The 19,391-nt window shown below is 36.2% G+C and overlaps 1 protein-coding gene across 3 annotated transcripts in view; it reads right to left on the bottom strand.

The window, feature by feature from the left end:
• MAP2 (microtubule associated protein 2) overlaps window positions 1–13,488 on the bottom strand; it is a 310,603-nt gene extending 297,115 nt beyond the window's left edge. The window contains exons 1-2 of one of the 3 annotated variants that reach the window (XM_030803700.1): window positions 13,223–13,457; window positions 10,194–10,289 (exon numbers count right to left, since the gene is read on the bottom strand). The gene's annotated coding sequence lies outside the window, so the exon portion shown is untranslated. Of the gene's footprint in view, window positions 1–10,193; window positions 10,364–13,222 lie in introns of those variants that run through there. The other 2 variants (XM_030803699.1, XM_030803701.1) reach the window with 2 other exon arrangements.
• Window positions 13,489–19,391: the final 5,903 nt, after the last annotated feature.

Raw genomic sequence — 19,391 nt, 5'->3', positions numbered from 1 at the left:
ACTAACTATCTGACAACCAAGAACTTTCTAACATGTATTTTTGTATAGTATTCTTCTATTTTTCTTAGCTTTTAAAGAAGAATATTGCCATTTCCCTTGACACTCCCATTGATTATGTCTAAGAATCATTATCAAGTCGCAGCTAATTAGTAACTTTTTGTTTTCAGGCTAATGGTCACACGAGGAGTTCTCTTGCCCATCATGTCATTTCTGGAAGAGTCAATCTCACTATTGATTTAATAGGACAGTTAAAATTAGGCCAATTATTTAATTCTAATTCCAATGTATCCACAATATCTACCTATTATCAAAATTAGAAGGCAACACTGCAATTTCACATGAGAATATGTAAAACAAAACAAAATCAAAATTCACAGTTATACTGTAAGTCCCAGATTTCAGTTTGAATGAGAAAACCTCATGCGGCATTCTGGAGAGAGACAGAATAGTGCTTACATATCTAAATTCTAATTCTCAGAATATTTTCATGACCATGCACTTATAAGACAAAATATCTGGGTCTTAGCATCTTCCTACCAGGACCACTAAAGTTGAGAGGGTTGAAAAACTGTTTAAAAGACATTTGTGATAACAAACAGTGAAAGGTTCAGAAGCAACAAATCCACCCCATTTTTTTTTTAAGTACAAGGGTAACAGATTTAACAAATGTCCTCCGACAGCATATTCACACACACGTTATAATTTATTTTTGAGAAAATGATTTCAACTGTGAAAACTGAACAAGAACAATGCAATCTGTCCTAATTTGATAGTACAATATGATTGAAAGGCCATGCCATCTTTTCTTTCTGAAAAGTGAATATTGTTCTGGTCACAGACTTTCATTAAAAGTAGATCTCTGATGAAAATACAGAATGTAGTTTGATTTACATTTTACCTTTCAATAAAAACATTCAACAAAATTAGGATAAAGAGAAATCATAAGAAAATGATGCATGAAAATGTTAGTGTATGAAATGTCTACTAAAGATTCTACACAGTTACTTGAAGGGGGACACGATTTTATTCTGAGATAACTAGAAGCCAAGAAAAAAATGGAGACACAATCAACGTCACAAACACTGATTCCAAAACCAAGCTAGTGGCTTAGGAAAGAGTCTCCAGTATCTAACATGCTCTGACTTGAGAGAAATCTAAAGATTCCATCCATGGGACTTCATAAAGGGAAATATATTAACTATTGTCTTCATATAGTCTTCATATATTTGTTATCTTTTAACAGTATGGTTTTTATAATTTCAAAGCCATTTTCTGGATTCATGTTCAACCATGACAACATATGCCAGGGGTTGACAAAATACAGTCTGAAGGTCAAATGGGACTGTCACTTGTTTTTAGTAATAAAATTTTATTGGAACATGATAAGAACTGTTTATTGTTTGTGGCTTCTTTCTTGCTACAACAGCAGAGCTGAGTAATTGTAATAGAGACTATATATGGCCCACAAAGCCTAAAAATTTTCTCTCTGGCCCTTTGATAAAATAACTTGTCAATCCCTACCACAGTACATTAACTATAAAAATATTAATACGTCTTAATGAAAATTTTTAAAATTAGAAATAAATGTCTAACAAGAATGTGTTTGTAATCTTCTGAAAGACAATTTGTTAACATACATATACATACATATAACTGATTTTCAAAAAGTGTTTACTAACTTATTCTGTGAAGTCATGAAGTCCATTTCCATTAAGGCCTAGAAATTAGAAGGAATTAAATAGAAATTAATCTTTGTTCTTTTGCTTTATTTTCCAAGGCCAGTGTCTATATATATATATGTATGTACACATATATGTATATATACATACACACACACACACATATATATACATATACACACATATGTGTGTGTATATGTATATATGTGTGTGTGTGTGTATGTATATCTGTGTGTGTGTGTGTGTGTGTGTGTGTGTGTGTATATATATATATATATATATATATATTTGGCATGCACATGACATAACCCGAATAGAAGCCTATATTATTCACTGACTACATTTCTGCATGGCTTCTAACTCTCACCCATCTCCACCAGCATCACACAATCCCATTCGTTAGTGTTGATATATTCTTAATTGTATGTGAAAACGTCTGTAACCAAAATTTCCAAAGAAGTCCCTTAGTTTCCCAGTCTGAATAGTTTGATGTCTCTATGCTACACCATATGTAGAAATTCTAGGCAGGCCACTATCTTTCCCCAAATTTTTCTTGCTAATCTGAATATATCACATTCCTCATGCCATTTTCCAGGTCAGAAATCCTTCACTGATGCCAGTGGCCTTACGATGAAACCAAATCTCTTACTAAGGACCTCAACAAATCCAGCACCACCCACACAGGCAACTGTTCTCCAAAAGGAACCCTCTATTACAGGCAATCTGGTTTGCTTTGCTCACTGTCACCTCAGTGCCTTTGCTATTGCTCTTGTCCTATCTAGGTGCTTTTCCAGACCTACACACACTCATGCTACTTCCGACATAATGTGTTTCACTTCTGCACATGGCAATGACACTCCCTCCTCTGAATTTGCTAGCACTTATAAGACATACTTTTTTTTTTACCATTCATATTGTTGTAATTTATATTATTTTTTGTTGTAAATTATATTATTTTTAATACCAGTTTTATGTCTTCTATCTCTAGTGACTGTCAACTAGATGAGAACAATATGCTGTATATTTGATGCTCTATAGTACAAGCAGGGTTGTCTATATAGAAGAAATTAATTACTTTTCTGATTCTTTTTAAAGCTCTTTCATTAATCCTTTGAAATACATTTTAATTTATATTTGATGCTTAGTAATATCTCAATATTAAAAAGCCCACATTCTGGATATAATTCCAAGAATACTATTCAGACTTTAAAATATATTTGAAGTATTTGTTGATTTGCTTTATATATGTATATATAACATATATATACAAAACATATAGATATATAAAACCTATATATATAATATATATATATATATAACATATATATAGACAGAGAGAGAGAGAAAGAGAGGATCTGGCTCTGTCATGCAGGCTGGAGTGCAGTGGTACAATCATAGCTCGCTGCAGCCTTAAACTCTATGGTTCAAGCAATCCTTTCACTTCAGTCTCCTGAGTAGCTGGGACTACAGACATGCACTAGCACACCTGGCTAATTAAAAAAAAAATTGTTTTGTAAATTTGGGGTCTGACTATGTTGCTTAGGCTGGTCTTGAACTCTTGCCTCAGACTCCTAAAATGCTAGGATTATAGGCATGAGTAACCATGCTTGTCCCATATTTTTAATATTTCAGTAACTGCAAGTCTGGGAGATCCCTATATCGAATGGTTCCACATTAAAGTAATTTACATAATAAAAATAATCCTAAAAATAAAACAGAAGTCAAGGAAAGAGGCTTAAACAAAAATCAACAATAATTAAATACTCCATTATAAAATAAAAAATATTAACTTCTCCTAAATTAAGTAATATTTTGGAAATGTCCAGTAACTACCATGACAAAAATAAAAAAATAATAATTTTGTTTATTGAGGGCATGCTTAGGAAAAAAGTAAACAGCTTTGAACCACGCCAAAAGTACAATAAATCAAGTGTCTGCAAACTGTATTTAAAGCTAAACTCAATAGAGCATTACACTAAGTCCATAAATATCTGAAAAGTACATTAAATATTTTAGTATAAGCAATATATGCATAAAGAGGTACACTGTTTATTAATCTCATACATGGTTCAAGATTATCATGAAACTGGATCAGCTCACTTACCAAATTCTCAGGAGATTTAGACTATTGTCTCTAAGAAGCAAAATGTGTGTTACACTGTTATTTAATGTTGGTTGTTGCTTGGCACCTGACCTTGTTTACAACTAAATCTGCTGTGGGGAAATAGCCAAAGAACACATTCATATTGAGAACGGAATTTTTTTTTTACTACTTCCCTCAAACATGAATTTGTACTTTTCCGTTTAGATTATTTTGAAAAGCTTGGTTTGGGGTACAAAGAGACTACAAGTGATTAAAATTAATTATGCATGTAATTCTCCAATAGCCAAAAAAAAATGACACAGTTTGACTTACATCACAGCATTAGATAAGAACAGCTTACCAAAAGTCTACTTGTTTCCACCATTGATTTTTGATTTTCTAAATTATTTCTCTCTTGTGATTTAACACATTAGCAAATAAGATACAGATATATCTACAGGGATTTAGAAGATATAATTAATCTTTGAAAGCTTTTATGAGATTCTTAAAAAATTCTGCTTTTAACCTCAAAAATTACAGTGCAGTGCAAGTTAAATAAAAGACAAACTCCTTATCGGGGTCAAAAGGACCAATGTGGCCTGGTACCTGCCTTCTGTTCTGAGCTAAGTGTCCCAGTATCCTCTACCATGTCCGTTGGACTCCAGTGCCATTGGTCTTTCTGTTTTCCAAATATACCAAACTTCTTCCTACTTTGAGCCTATTCTCTCTCACTTGAAAGCTTTTCCTCTGGGTCCTACTATGGCTGGCTACTTCTCATCACTCATGCCTCCAAAGGCAGCCTATCCCACCACAGACAAGCTCTATTATATATATTTATTGTATATTCCCTACAGCATTTATTTGTGTCTGAAATGTTTATTTATTATTTTACTTGTTAATGTCTATCTCCTGCTGCTAGAATGTTAGCTCCATGAGGACAGGAATTTATGTGGTTTCTTCTGATATTCTCCACATTCAGAAAAGTGCCTGCTAAATATTAGGAACCCAATAACCATGTGTTAAATAAATAAATGAATGAACCATGGGCTATGATCTAAGAAAGGACACACTAGCCTGATATTCAAATAGAAGAGACAGTGAATCCCTCCCAAGTAAGAACATCATGTTCTAAAAGGCATTATCTTAATTCTTTACAGATTATTTAAATTTCAGACCACCAAACAAAATAAACTAAGAAGAGTATGAAATATCTTACTTTAAGAGATCTGCATTTATATATGTTGACTCTTGATATACAGTTAAGGTGGTTTTATTCCCTGTACCACATAAAGACACTTTAGAGGAAGACAGTATGCACAACTCATTTTTCATCAATGTATATGGAAATTATAAGAAACTCTGTTCTATCTACTCAGTGATAAAACAGTCACTGATTCTGATGGATGTTTAGACATGTTCATCTAGAGAATTAAGACATACTACATGGAATTTTCTAACAGAACGGTGGCATTAGAATTATTTCACTCTCCCGATAGTGGTATGGTTTCAGTTTTCAGTGACCAGGAATATGTTTCTCCTTAATATTTAAGCACAATTTCTACTTAATTTCTTTCCTTTAAGATGCTTTTCATGGCTTTCAAGTATTTGTCAACTAAAGATTCCATAAAGCTTAAGTAGCATGGGTGCAGGTGAAGCTCTGCTGAACACAGGAACCACAGCAACACCCAATTCTTATTTAATATGCAGTCTTGGAAAAAACAAACAACAACAACCACCACCACCAAGAGGGATAGAGCACTGTAGGCAGAGAAACAGGAAGGCACATAAGAGTAGGAAGGTAAGTGGAAAACAGGCACAAACACAGAGGCCCACAGCCTTTCTAGCTCACTTCCTCTTAGGTAAAAATGTTAAATCCGGGGAAAACGCAAAAGGAAAGCAATTTTAAGAAAATTTAATGGCATTACAGATGAGAAAAAAGTTTCAACCTACCTATTTTTGTTGGATTCCCCTTATATGTTGAGCCAAGTTTAAACACAGATTCAAATCAGTCTGGAGGCATCAGTATGGATAGTTCAAGCTCACAGAAAAGTTCATTGGCTTTCCAAGTCTGGGCACACATCCCCAGAGTTTAAACTACTATCCTGAGAGATCCAAACCACAGGAATGGCCCTGGAGCAGTAGCTTTGTAAGTGTTTCCTGGATCAGATTTAGTCTCAGTGCCTACAGTAGTGTAGCTGGCATGTAGCTGGTTGGAATGACCCTAGAATTCCAAGCCCCTCCCTCTTTTATATCCATGTGAAAGTCACAGTTGAGTCACAAAGTTGGGCAGGTATGACTGCCACCTCACTCCACCCTCAGCTCAGAGAACAGAAATATAATCAGAATTGGGAATGGCAGTCAGAATGAGATGAGTCTTCAGTGACACCTCTTACCAAGCACTGAGTTTAAGCCCGAATTACTGAGTCTCAGGCCTGCTTCCCCTACTAACTAGATAAGGAAAGTCACTTAAATGGTCACTGTCCCAGTTTACTTACATGTACTCCACAGGTTCACAACATTTGCTCTTGATAGTCTCTTTTCCCCATCAAACATCCTCTAATTCATATATAAATAGCAAGTCTTGAGAATTGATGCCTCTTCAGTGATGGGGCAGAGGCACAGAAATAAAGAATATATTTGTAACTCTCATTTGTAAATGTAAAAAATAATTAACTAATTATAAAAAGAATGCATTTAATAGCATTTTAAATATTTCCAGATATGTAAACACACAGTCCTTCTAAGTCCAGTAATTAACAGGGCTACAAAAAGCTATTCCATTACATAAATCATAAATATGTTAGGAATAAAAAGATTTTATTAAAATATCAGCTTATCATTTTAAATACCATTTTTTAATGGAGAACTTTGGATTCCTATTAATACCCTCATGATACCATTTGGGAAGGGACTAAATAAGGCAGTAAGAATGTCCAGGATTGTACAAAGCTTCATACTGCCAATTTTGATATTGACCACTCTCAATATGGTGCTACTGAAGACAAAAGAAGAAAAAGCATGAAATTCGTGACTGAGTTTTAAAGCTATAAGAACTTAAACAAATGAAAAAAACTGTTCAGTTTCACCAAAGGCCACTCAGTGCTCTATAATAATCTTCATCCTGAATGAGGCAAAACTTTAGTCTGAGATACAGTGGCCAAAGATCTTTTAAATAAATCCTAGATCATAGTCACTTGGTTGTTTTATAAAAGATTCAGGTTTCAGTAGATGCTTAATATTTTATGTTTTCCTAGCAGCAAAATTCTTAAAAGTTCCATCAGTCCTGGTTTCTGATGTTTAAGTGAAGATAAAGGGCATTTTCCATGTAAAAGCAGTGTCACCTGAACTTCTTAAAAGATACATTTAAGTAGCCAGTATTCCAACTTAGGACATTTTGATCAACATGGAGATGCTTTAATTTTGAGCACAAGATTTAGCTTTACCATTTGATTTCAGTAATGAACAATGGAATCTGGACTATCTTAATCCAAACAGAAAAATACAGTGATACTTTAATATTAATCTAATTTGATTTCATTAATAAATACTTGGTCATTGTTTTCCCTATTAAATTGTATTTAATACCAATTGTTCTCATGTGGAATCAACTGATTGCATAATAATTGATTTCACCTATGAAAAAAGCAAATATATAAAAGTCTAACTCTATCTTAGAAAGTAATTACACACAAACACGCAAATACCACCACTGCCACCATCATGTTAGCCCTTGTGAAACACCACGTGGACAAAATTAGCAGGCTGAGAAGTTGTTACAAGCATTATAATTCCATGTTCTCATCCACTAAGTAAAGAAATTGTATGCTACAGATTAAAAATTTTGTTTAAACAATAAATAAGTTTATGTAGCAAATTAAAGAATCAAATATTTTCCTGGCTATACTAGATGACCTATTAAGATAAAAAGAATGAATAACTGAATCCTAAAAACTTTTTTGCTTGTTTTTCAAAGTGGGCCAAAAGGACGTAGTGCATCATATAAACAACAATAAAAAATAGGCAGCCTATTGTTTAATACATTATTTTGCTCAAAAAGGTAAAACTCTTAAGGGAAGAGTAAATTACAAATTTGAGAGGTACAATACTCAAATAAAATAGTAAAATGTCAAAGCTGAGCATTATTTAATTCCCTTAATACCAATCAAAATGGTACCATATTATTCATTCTAAAATTGATAAACACTTTCTCATGCCAATTCATTATATAATTTCAGCACCATGCATTAACAACACAGTGTTGTCACTTTTAAATTGTTATAATGCAACGTAGTAGCCACCTAAAATCCATTACTACTTAAATAAATGTAAAGGGTTCATATTGAAATGATTGTTTTGTCTCAAATAGAGTCAGTTTGTATATTTACTTGTGAGTTTGCTTTAACTGTAAAGGACCTGGACAGTTAAGCGATGAAATATACTCATGATATTCAAGTACTGTATTTTATGGTCATTTTTGAGGTAGATTAAGATGGCTAATGATGATGCTATACAGAGAAATGTAATTAGGAATATTTTACTTAAAATTAAATTAATTTAGTTCAACATTTACTGATTGCTCATAGAGTAGTTCATACTCCACTTAATAGGTATACATTAGTGGAATTAGTTAACTAACATAAAGACAATGGACTGCCTGACACATAGTAACTTTACTAGTTAAGTTAAAAAAAATAGTTGAACCATGTTTTATAGTGTCTGATGAACAAAATAATAAAAAGTCAGTTGGCTAGCCAAATTTTTTATTTAAAAAAATTCGTTGTATACATGTATTATTTTTGTCTGAAAATGTCTTTAAAGTAATTCAAAGAAGGCTAATGAGGACACATTGAGGTGAGCAACTACCTATAACCTAAGGGAACCTGAATAAACTTGGATACAAACTAATGGAGAGAAATAGGGTAGCAACTTTTCTTTCTGATTTTTAAAGGACTTTGTGAGGTACAAAGCGTTATGAAAGATTGGTATACAAGGAAAAAACTGTTGAAGCCTAGGGGATATAAAAGCCAAGTTCAAAGAAAGGACCAAGATAGGGATGGAGCCTTGAGAAGGAGGAGAGGTTAGCATAAAACTTCATGTTAAATGAGAAATATAAATATATTGAAAAATAAATTTCAATAAGAATATCAGGCTATAATTTCATTTTCTAAAGACCAATGTTTATTTTGCCAATACAAACTGAAAGGAAGGAGTAAAGAAGAAATCTAAGTAAAGAAGAAAAGAAGAAATTGGAAAGGGGAGAATGGAAAGAAAGAAGACAAAAAAGAAGGAAAGAAAAAAGTCAAGGTATGTGACCTTAAAAGTAAATTATTTGCTCATTAACATAACAAAAAGCAAAAAAAAAAAAAAAAGAAAAAAGAAATCTGCCCCCTCTGGTGTGTGTTTTAAGGGAAAACAAATTGTCTAAAACTTTCCCCAACTTCCACAATATAACCTTAACAATAGACTGAAAGAGGATCCTGAGCTCTTTATTTTGTCTAACTTTCCATAGAATTTTACTGAAATGTTTAAGTAAAATGTATTACAGTTAAAGTACTACCATTCAAAGGAAAGTTTATGTCTTGAACAGGAAAGATCAAAGATTAGATTCAAAGTGTTTTTCATACAAATTCATCTAATTGTGTTCACATCATTTTAAAATTCTGAATTCACCTAATTCACTGTAAAACTCCTTCCAATAAACATACAGTACAATTTTTATAAGGAAGCACCATGGCCTTAATTCAAAGACATGACAGGGGAGGGATGGGGACAAAATACGTTGAAACAGAAAAACAAAACATTTATTCCTTCTTCACCCTATTAGACAAAAAGGCTCATCTCTACCCTACATGGACAGCTTTTAATAGCTGAGAATTTGCTTTCATTCCACATCTTCCTATACACCCACCCACCGACCCAAACCTCCATACAGACTGTGTGTACTACATATTAATTTGCAGCCTTTTAACTGCTTTTGGTACCTAGAATCATTTTCTGCAATTGAAAACTGAGAATATCAAAAGTTGTTTCTCATAATGAATAAATACATAAATGGTAATAAGTGCTCTCCTTAATGAAAAATAAAGGCCAAATTTGTATCAAGAGAGTAACATTACTGAAACCAAAATAGCTAGAGAACAGTAAGTCTAATATCCAAATATCAAATTAAAACGAATGATGTGAAGGGAGGGAAAATATGGTGAAATGATCAAAATATAGCCCTTACATGAAAAGGTCTAGATTGAGTAGATAAAGGTAATGGCAATAGTAAAGAGATAATTAAAGTAGCAAAAAGACTAGATATATCTGAGAGAATCAGATATGACTCAAAGAGTTTATTAGCATCTTTAACTAATCTATAACAGAGAGAAAAAAATTGAGATTGTTTCAAAACTGTTACCTTCAGTTTCTTGCATTTACCAATGACTTACCTAAAGTGACTACTTTTAGCATTAAGGAGGATAGTATTGATCTGGGGGTGGTGTTATCTTCTACTGTAACTGTTATTTCAGATTCTTTATCTTAATCTGTTAAGAGGAAATTAAGTATTGAAAAGATTCAATAATCAGAGTTACCAACTTGAATATTAAAATCCCCAAGTCAGTTTCATATGGTCAGTCTCACATGGACATCAATGAATCACCGAAGGATGCACCTATTGTCCTATAAGCAAATGTAATAATGATTTTTTAAAATGCCAACAGTGCAACTATATTTGTTAAAAGCATGTCCAGTCTGTTGTCTAACTGCTAGTAAAATTCAATACAAAATATGTGTGTGTGATATGAAAATACACAAAAATACACCAACATTTTTCTTCCTTTTCCCTTCTGATGTTTAGAAAATTTGCGAACTGGTTTAAACCAAAAGGGGTAAAGGAATGAAATTATTCCTTCAGGCTTAGAGGATTCTGTGCCAAGTTTCATTTCTGGCTACATATTTCTAACCAAGTTCAAGATCCCTGAAAAGGAATACATAAAAGAGAAAATATCCCTTTAACCTCAGTGGAACAACATTAGTAGAGGCTGCTATGGGAAGAGAAAGGCTTTTGCCCTCAGATGGGTGTGCTCCTGGTGTTTGGTTTCCACTGAGAGGATGCCTGCGCTCTCAATGAATCTGAAGTACCTACTAGGATGAGGTAATGGCTGTGCTAGTTTCACTGGGTCATGCTCTTTCAGCACATTCTTTCCCTCTCTCCTCCCTGAGAAGGTGCTGTAAACAAGTCATCCTGAGAGGTGCTGCAGAGAATGAACAATCCTAAATTCAAAATTCTTGAAAACACCGGCCCTGCTATGGCAGTATAGAAGACTAAAGCAGCCATAAAGAAACAGGTTATTTGATAAAAAAAAAAAGGGGGGGGGAAAGAGAGAAGATAAACAAATAAAATAAAAATTAATATAACTAAATATTATTTTATAAAAGGTAGCTCTATTTTTAAATTACTTAGATCTTCAGATGTGTGTTAAGCAATTTTCTACTTATGGTTTAAAAAAAGAAAACTTTGGACATTAAATAATATTGTAGCAAACTATAAAATATGAAAAATTAAAATTAAATAAACCACAGATAAACAGCATGTACCACTGATCCTAAAGCCACAATGGCTCTGATAATATACAAATCATGAATGCAGATGTACACCTATGATAATCAGATGAAATTACCAGGAAATCAACATAAACACACATACACAAATATAATAATCCTTACTGAATGAAAAAAATGTCTTTTTTCTTGAAGGAAGGGTTCTTTGTGTGCATGGGGCTGGGGCTTTTGGAACATCCATGATTTGCAAATTCATAAGGATTTCTACCAAAATACAGACACCTATTGCCCGGTTAAAGGGCTGTTTTGTGTTATATTCTGATGGAAGGCTGTAATCTTTTCCTTGGGCATAAAATTAAAAGCATTTTAAAGGGCTTCTATTTATTCAATCTATTTGACTGCCAAAAAAGATTATAATTGTCCACAGTGAAATGACATAGTGAAAGAACTATGCTTTTGAACTGGGCTGGTACCTGCAGCTCATGCATGGGACATTTTGCATAATGTGGCTCACATAAAAGGCTTTGTTCTCCATCGCCTCACTGTGGCTGCAAACCTCAATTTCAGTTTGCAATCATTTCCTTTTCTAGACTGATCATTTTAAAATAAATTATATCTTTAACATTTAAATTAGTTCCTTACCAACAGTCATCAATCCCTTTGCCTCACACCCAAAATTATATGCCACCCAACAATATTTTTTTGTTTTGCACTACAGATTTTATTCACAACATAATTTCCAAACCCTCGAATACAATTTTAAAAAGCAGTCTCTTAAGTACCTATTTCCTTTTGTAACATGTATATAGTGTATTATACATTTGTGTGCATACTTGTGTGTTTAGTCATTTAAACAAAAACCCTTTACACCGGACTCAGTTTTAAAGGGTCTACGTCCTGGAAGCATTGTGCTAAGGGCTTACGACAGATGGCACACAGCAATTGTCACAAATGGGTTTGTTGCTAAGGAAAGCTTTTTATTTTCTGACAAAATCCTGAAGCCCCGATGCCAGGCAGAATAACATTAATTTCCAGTTTTCAAGGATTTTTTTTCTGACTCCATTCCCTTTACTACACCTCCCCCTATACACACCCAAATATACAGCTCCCCACTCCTAGCCCCCCACACACTCTTTCTTGAAATTTCCATCCTTAAACAAAAGACGAGGTGGGGGAAGGAAGGCAGCCAGCATTGCAGTCCTCCTCTCCCCACCAAAAAAGCCTTTTAAAAAGAAAAAGAAGAAAAGAATAGATGTACTGTAGATCAGAGGTCCACCCCCATCGTTTAAAAAGAAAAACGACTGTGTGGAAGCTCAACCAGACTCATTTCTTCGTGCCCCGCCCTCCAGCACCACCAGACATTGATTTTTCATTTTCCTACAATTATAAATATCAGTCCTCCTCTCCCAGCCGTTTCTGAAGGAGTTACGGAGAAACATGATTTGAAATGGGCAAGGCTTCCCTCACTCACTCACTTGGCAGTGTGCAGTTTTCTGCAGCTGGATGAACAAAAAAATCCCCTACCTCGATTTCCTATTTTCCACTATCTTTGTAGAATCCACTCCCCTTCTTTCCACAGCTCAGGTAATACTGGCTTTCGAAACACGTATTCTAACCTGGCGTAAGTTTTCAGTCGTTTCAAAGCGGTACCTAACAAGGTCACTCGCTCTTCTACGAAGCCAGGGCTCAGGTACCAGTAGCGTCCGGCCCCCTGCTCCGCAGTGACACCTGGAGAGGACAGGCCCGAATCTTCCGCCAGGTGTACGGCTGGCCACTCGGCCAACTCCCAGACTGCCTGCTGCGAGTCCTAGAGGACGAGACACAACCCCTCCCCATTCTTATCTCTTTCTACTCAGAGACCGAGGCAAAAGGAGAGGCGCCCTACATACAGTCAGAGGTGGGGACGGTCTCTTACCTGGGCGCAGAAACTGGATGCACCCGCGGTCGCAACTGCCACCGCTCACGGACTTAGCGCCCTCCGGAGAAGAAGGAGAGGGGTGGAAGGGTTAGGGGAAGAAGGGGAGGGGGGGAAAAAGAAGGAGAAGGAAGAGAAAGAAGCGGAAGGGAAGTAAAGGAAGAGAGGATGCTGCTGCTGCTGCTGCTGCTGCCTAGAGCCCGCGCAGCCCGAGCGCCCGCCCCAGACTGAGAGCGGCGCCCCCACCCGGCTCCCAGCGCAGCAGCCCCGCCCCGGCCCCTCCTTCCCGCCCCGCGCAGGTCCCGTCCGACTCCGCGAGCCCGTGGGCGGCCGCGGCCTGGCTGGCGCTGCCACCGCCGCAGTGTCCGGGAGGGGGAGCACGACCGCCCCGCCTTCTGCCGCAGCCGCCGGCCGCCAGGCGGGGACCGCGAGGTGGGAGCCTCGGACAGCCCCGCCCAGCCGCTGGCCCGGGCCTTCTCCAGAGCCCTGGTCCACTCCGGCGACAAAGTAAGGCCAGTGCCCGGGCGGCGGGACAGGCGGGCCTTCCTCACTGGCGTCCTTGGCAAATCGGGGGCAGCAGCTTTAGTCTCTCGGGAATTACCTCCACAGACCCCCTGTTTCCCTCCCCCGTGTCGCTATGAGGCGGGGGTGCCAGTGGCACCTCACTAGGAAAGCTCATTGGCCTCGCCTCACAAACCCAACCACAGGTGCATCCAGAAACGACAAAGGAAATGTGGGGCGCTTGAGAACATAGAACAACTCTTGTCAGCACTAAAGGAGCAATGGCTGAGGGAGTAGAGAATTCTAGACCCAGCTCTGTCACGAATTAGATTCATTCATTTATTGAGTCAACGAATGTTTATTGACACCTACTATGTGTCAGGCACTCTTCTAAGCATTAGAAATATCAGTGAATAAAACAGACGTTTCCCCCAACCCTAATAAAAAAGATCCCCCCCCTTTATAATTATTACATTCTAGATAGCCAGACGTATGCTCTAGAGACAGTTCACTTAATCTCTCAGTGTATTCATGTGTCATATGAGAACTAAAAATGACAGCCCAATTCTCTCATGCTTAAAAAGATAATGAATATGAAGGATCTTTGAAGAATGATACAAATACAATGAATTAGAAAGCACGGAAAGTGTTGACCTTGAAATATCACCCTTAAAAAAATTGCCTCTTAAATACTTTTGAAAGTGAAATGACCAACTGAGAAAACAAATGATTCTTTACCATTTATACTAAGGAGAATCTTCATAATCAGAGAGCAGCATTTTATTGTAAGTAAGAAAAGTAAGATGCAACTTAGAATTACTTCAAGTGTCTATATCAAGTACTGACAAGGTGTTTTTAAGGTCAGCCAACATACTGAGGTGTGGCTTGTACAGTCTTCACAGTGCTGATGAAACAGCAGCCATAATGTGGTTCTGTCACTTAAATTAACCATAGAATCTTAGAACCTAGAACATTAGAGTTGATGTTTTAGGCAGCTGGTCTAATTCCCTCCATTTTCAGATGGAAAGAGACCCAATGATGGGAGCCTGCAAGGATTAGAAACCGTCACAGAGGAAGCTGTGAAAGCCTGGCCTCCCCAGTCACACCCGGTGCTCTGTGTCCTGCCTCTCCCGCTCTGCTTCATACCATGTGCCAGTGACGCTTGCAGTGAGTTTGGAAGTATCAAGGCACACCCAGGAGCTGGGAGGTTGGAGGAGTTGATGCTCCTCCTCGGAAGATGGCCTGATTGAGAAGGAGGTCTTAGGAGACTAGGAAATTATAGACAGTATGTGGATGGGAGGAAGGAGTAGGCATCCTACCAGTGTTAGCAGCTGACATTCATGACCAGGCATGCAGGTGCAGATGCTCACTGAGAGTAATTTTCCAGGGCTAGGAGCGGTGGCTCACACCTGTAATCCCAGCAGCTCAGGAGGGAGGATCCCTTGAAGCCAGAAGTTTGAGGGTGCAGTGAGTTATTATTACACCACTGCACTCCAGCCTGGGTGACAGAGTGAGACACTGTCTCTAAAAAACAGCAATAAAAAAGAGATTATTTCTCCGATAGTTTAAAGTACAGTGTTCCTCAGCATTTTTTGTTTAGTTTTTTTGTTGTTGTTTGTTTGTTTGTTTTTTCCTCCACTTTAAGATTAGCTGAGGCAGCCAAACTCTAATGGCTTTTCTCTTTGGGGAACTTGGTCCTTATATGGGAGAATTGCCTCCTCTCAACACACATCTTAGAGTTCTTTCAGAAAAATAGCATCTATATGTTGTAATTCAATAGAGAGAATTTAATATGGGGAACAAATTACAAAGGACTCAAATGACTAAAAAGCCAACTAGGGGATGATGAGGCAACATGACGATAGTTACTAGTAGGAAAGTACTACGACTCTCAGGCTAGGGGTGCTAGAGAGGAGGCTTTACCAGGAATGAGGAGCACAAGCTACATTAAGGGAACCGAGACCACAGTGGAGATGCTTACTAGGAGACAGATAATGCTGGAGGGTCTTCCAAAAGCTGAGAGTGAAAAGAAATACTGTGGCCCTCCTTTAACCTGTATTTCAAAACCCTGTCATTGGGTGAACCTAGAAGAAAGTCAGTTGACAAAGTAGCCTAAGAAATACAGTTTGCATGAGTCAGTGCCCTGGGATGTCAAACAACTTTAGGAGTGGACTCCAGGTGTTTAGGCTTCCGGTTTAATGAGGGATCTTTGTGTCGAAGTGAACTATTTTTTTTTTTCCTCAGCAAAGCATCCCTTCCTTAGAGGAATGATCCTTTTCATATGATTCCCCACATGCTAGTAAAATGTATGCCTCTCTTCTCTCTCTCAGAGGTGGACATGTGACTCTGGCTAACTCTATAATAGAACCTGTTCTCCTCATGTATAGTGATTGATCCAGGGTCCCAAATATTTCCAATCAGGGTTTCTTCCATGAGATGTGTCATATGAACAATAGTGAATCGGATGGTATAGGTATAGAGTTGTCAGTGACTGTATTTCCTTCCATGTAGAAAAGCAGTGCTGAAAGATGGAGAAAGAACCCTTGAAAGACTCCATGGATCCTGCTATGTCTCAAGGTAGAAATGCCATTTTTCAAGCCAATAGATTTTTGTTTCTTTTCTAAGCTTGCTGTAGTTGGATTCCTGTCATTTTCAACTGAAGAAGCCTTGACTAATACAGTGCTGGACTCCAAAAAGTAAACCACAGATAGAAAGAGCCTGCCAATATTGATTTCTACAATTACTTGTCTTGTCTTCAGGCTAAATTCTTGATTTGTATTTATTTGGCCCAGAAGATTATGTACATAAACAACCATACCCTTTTCTCAGGGACAGGCCTTCTGATAGTTTCTCAGTCAGAAAACCATCCGAATAAATGTATTTCTACTGATTAGAGAAAGGTCTACTGGTATATAGGAAGTAATGAAACCTTCTCCCCAGAGAGTCAAAGAGTAGGTGAGCCTTTGAGGAGGTTGTACTGCATAGTGTTAAGAGCAGCAGACTTCAAGTCAGATCTGAGGGCCCATATTTGCTGTTCCCTGCTTGTGTGACCTTGGGTACATCTCTCTACCATTTTGAACCTCAATATTTTTATTAGCAAATGAGGAGACTCAACCACATGCCACCTAAGGTCACTTTAGTTTTATAAAGCTATGAGAAATTATAGCTCAGCTGAGGATTTGCTTATTAAATTGATGAACATTAATTAAGTATCATTCTGTTCAAAAATTTTGTTGAGGTATAATTTACATTCAATTAAAAGCACAGATCAGAAATGTTCAATCTACACCTTCAGCCCCAACCCACTGAGGTAACTACACTTTTGATTATGTTTCTCTGTGGATTCACTTTGCATATTCTTGGAATTCCTATAAAAGGATTCAGACAATATATACTATTCTACGTCTGGCTTCTTTTGCACACATATTACTTTTGAGATGTATTCTTTATTTTATAAGTTATCTGCAGTTTATTCCTTTTTATTGTTCAGTAGTATTTTATTGTATGGATATACCATATTTTGCATATCGATTTTCTAATTAGTGGACGTTTAGGGTTATTTTCAGTTTCTGCTTGTTAGTAATAAGGTTGTTATGAACTTTTATAAAAGATTTTTTGTGGATATGTTGTTGTTTCTTTTAGTCATATACCCAAGAGTGAAATTTCTGGGTCGAATGGTAGATATATGCTTAACATTTTAAGAAACTATTGAAGTCTAAGTTTTCAGTACTGCTGAGTAGACTTTTACTAGATCTTACCATCCCCCAGATAACGTGTCCTGTAGGAGTGAAACAACCAAAACCAGAAAGCACTGGAATGTAAACAAAACAGGCATATTTTAAAAGGGAATTAACGCTTGGAAGAAGGAATGGCACATTCAATGCCTTTTAGCTTGAGAGAAGATTGCACACAGTACTGCCGGGGCAAACACTCATAGAAAAATTACAGTTTTCCTGAAATAGAGTATAGAGTTTGGGACAATGTCCTGAGATGGAAAGTGAAAATAGAAGACTGAAAAGAACAGAGACACTGGAATAGTCCAAATTTCTAGGTCTAATCTACACACAAATCTCCACTTTATCCCTGAATCATGTGTGTATGGAACAGATTCAATGCTTCCCAGTTAAAGATTAAAACAAAACAAACAAAAACAATAACCAAATACTGAACTGAGGTTTGAGTTGCTACCTGAGTGACAAATGTTGCAATGTGCATCTAACCAAATTAAATGAGTACTAAAACAAAAACTTCAACACTGGAGTAATATAACGAAATCCAGAGTCTTCACAACTTAACATCCAGGATACCACCCAAAGCTATTCAACATTCAAAGAACAAGGAAAATGTGGCCCAGTTTCAAGAAAAAAGACAATCAACAGGAATTAATTTTTAGATGACCCAGATGTTGGAATTAATAGAAAAGTGTTAAAATCAGCTACTATAAATATACTCAATTAAGTAAAGGAAATATAAGTGAAAAAAATAGAGAATCTCAGTAGAAAAACTAAAATTATTGAGAAGAACCAAATTTCCCTGATGACCAATGATGCCAATATGTCTCTGTGTTCTTATTGGTTATTCTTGCATCACATTTTGTGTTGTGAAGTGTCTGTTCTAATATTTTGCTAACTTTTAATTGGGTTGTGTATCTTCCAATATACAAGGAATATATAAGGAATATATTTTGATAATATTTTCCTCCAATTTTTTGTTTGCATTTCATTTTCTAAATGTTATCTTTTGGAAGTGCGAACTCCTTTAATTTTGATAAAGCCCTATTTCCTCAATCAAATTTTCTTTTTATGCTTTGTGTTTTTTTGGTCATATCTAAGTAATCTTTCATCTACTCCAGGGCTACTTTTTTCTGTTCTCTTATAGAAATTTGATAGTTTTAATTTCTATGATCTATTTCAAATTAATAGACATGATATAAGGTATTACTGATTATTTTTTCCATATAGATATCAGTTGTTCCAGAATTACTCTGTGAAAAGACCATCCTTTCCTCATTGAATGACCATAACATCTTTGTCAGAAATCAGTTGGTCATATATATATAGGTCTGTTCCTGAACTCTGCCATGTCATTGATTCTTATGGCAATTTCACATTATTTTGATTACTCTAGCCTTATGGTAAATCTTATAATCAGATACGGCAAGTACTACAATCTTATTCTTCTTTTACAAATTTCTTTTGGCTCTTGTAGTCTTCTGCATTTCCATACAAATATTGACGTCAACTTGTCAATTTAAATAAAAATTATGTTTTTTATTGGAATTTTCTCAGGTCTGTAGATCAATTTTGGCAGAATTGCCATCTTAAAAATATTGAGTCTTCCAATCAATGAACATGGTATAGATCTCTATTTAATTAGATTTTTTGAAGTTTTTGAAAAATATATACATTATTAATAAGCTTTATTTCTTAAAGCAGTTTTACATTTACAGAAAAACAGAACAGAAAGTACAGAGAGTTTCCATACATTTCCTTTCCCCTGCCCATGGTTTCTCCTACTATTAACATCTTGCATGGGTGACGTACCTTTGTTAAAATTGAGGAACCAATATTGAGGCATTATTATTAATTAAAGCTCATAATTTATATTATGGTTCACTCTTGGTATTGTACAGTTTTGTGGGTATTGCCAGATATATAGTGTCATGTGC

This window comes from Nomascus leucogenys, chromosome 22a, assembly GCF_006542625.1.
Source record: "Nomascus leucogenys isolate Asia chromosome 22a, Asia_NLE_v1, whole genome shotgun sequence".
In the NCBI taxonomy this organism is placed as follows: domain Eukaryota; kingdom Metazoa; phylum Chordata; class Mammalia; order Primates; family Hylobatidae; genus Nomascus; species Nomascus leucogenys.
This window is presented reverse-complemented; position numbering and strand designations above follow the sequence as displayed.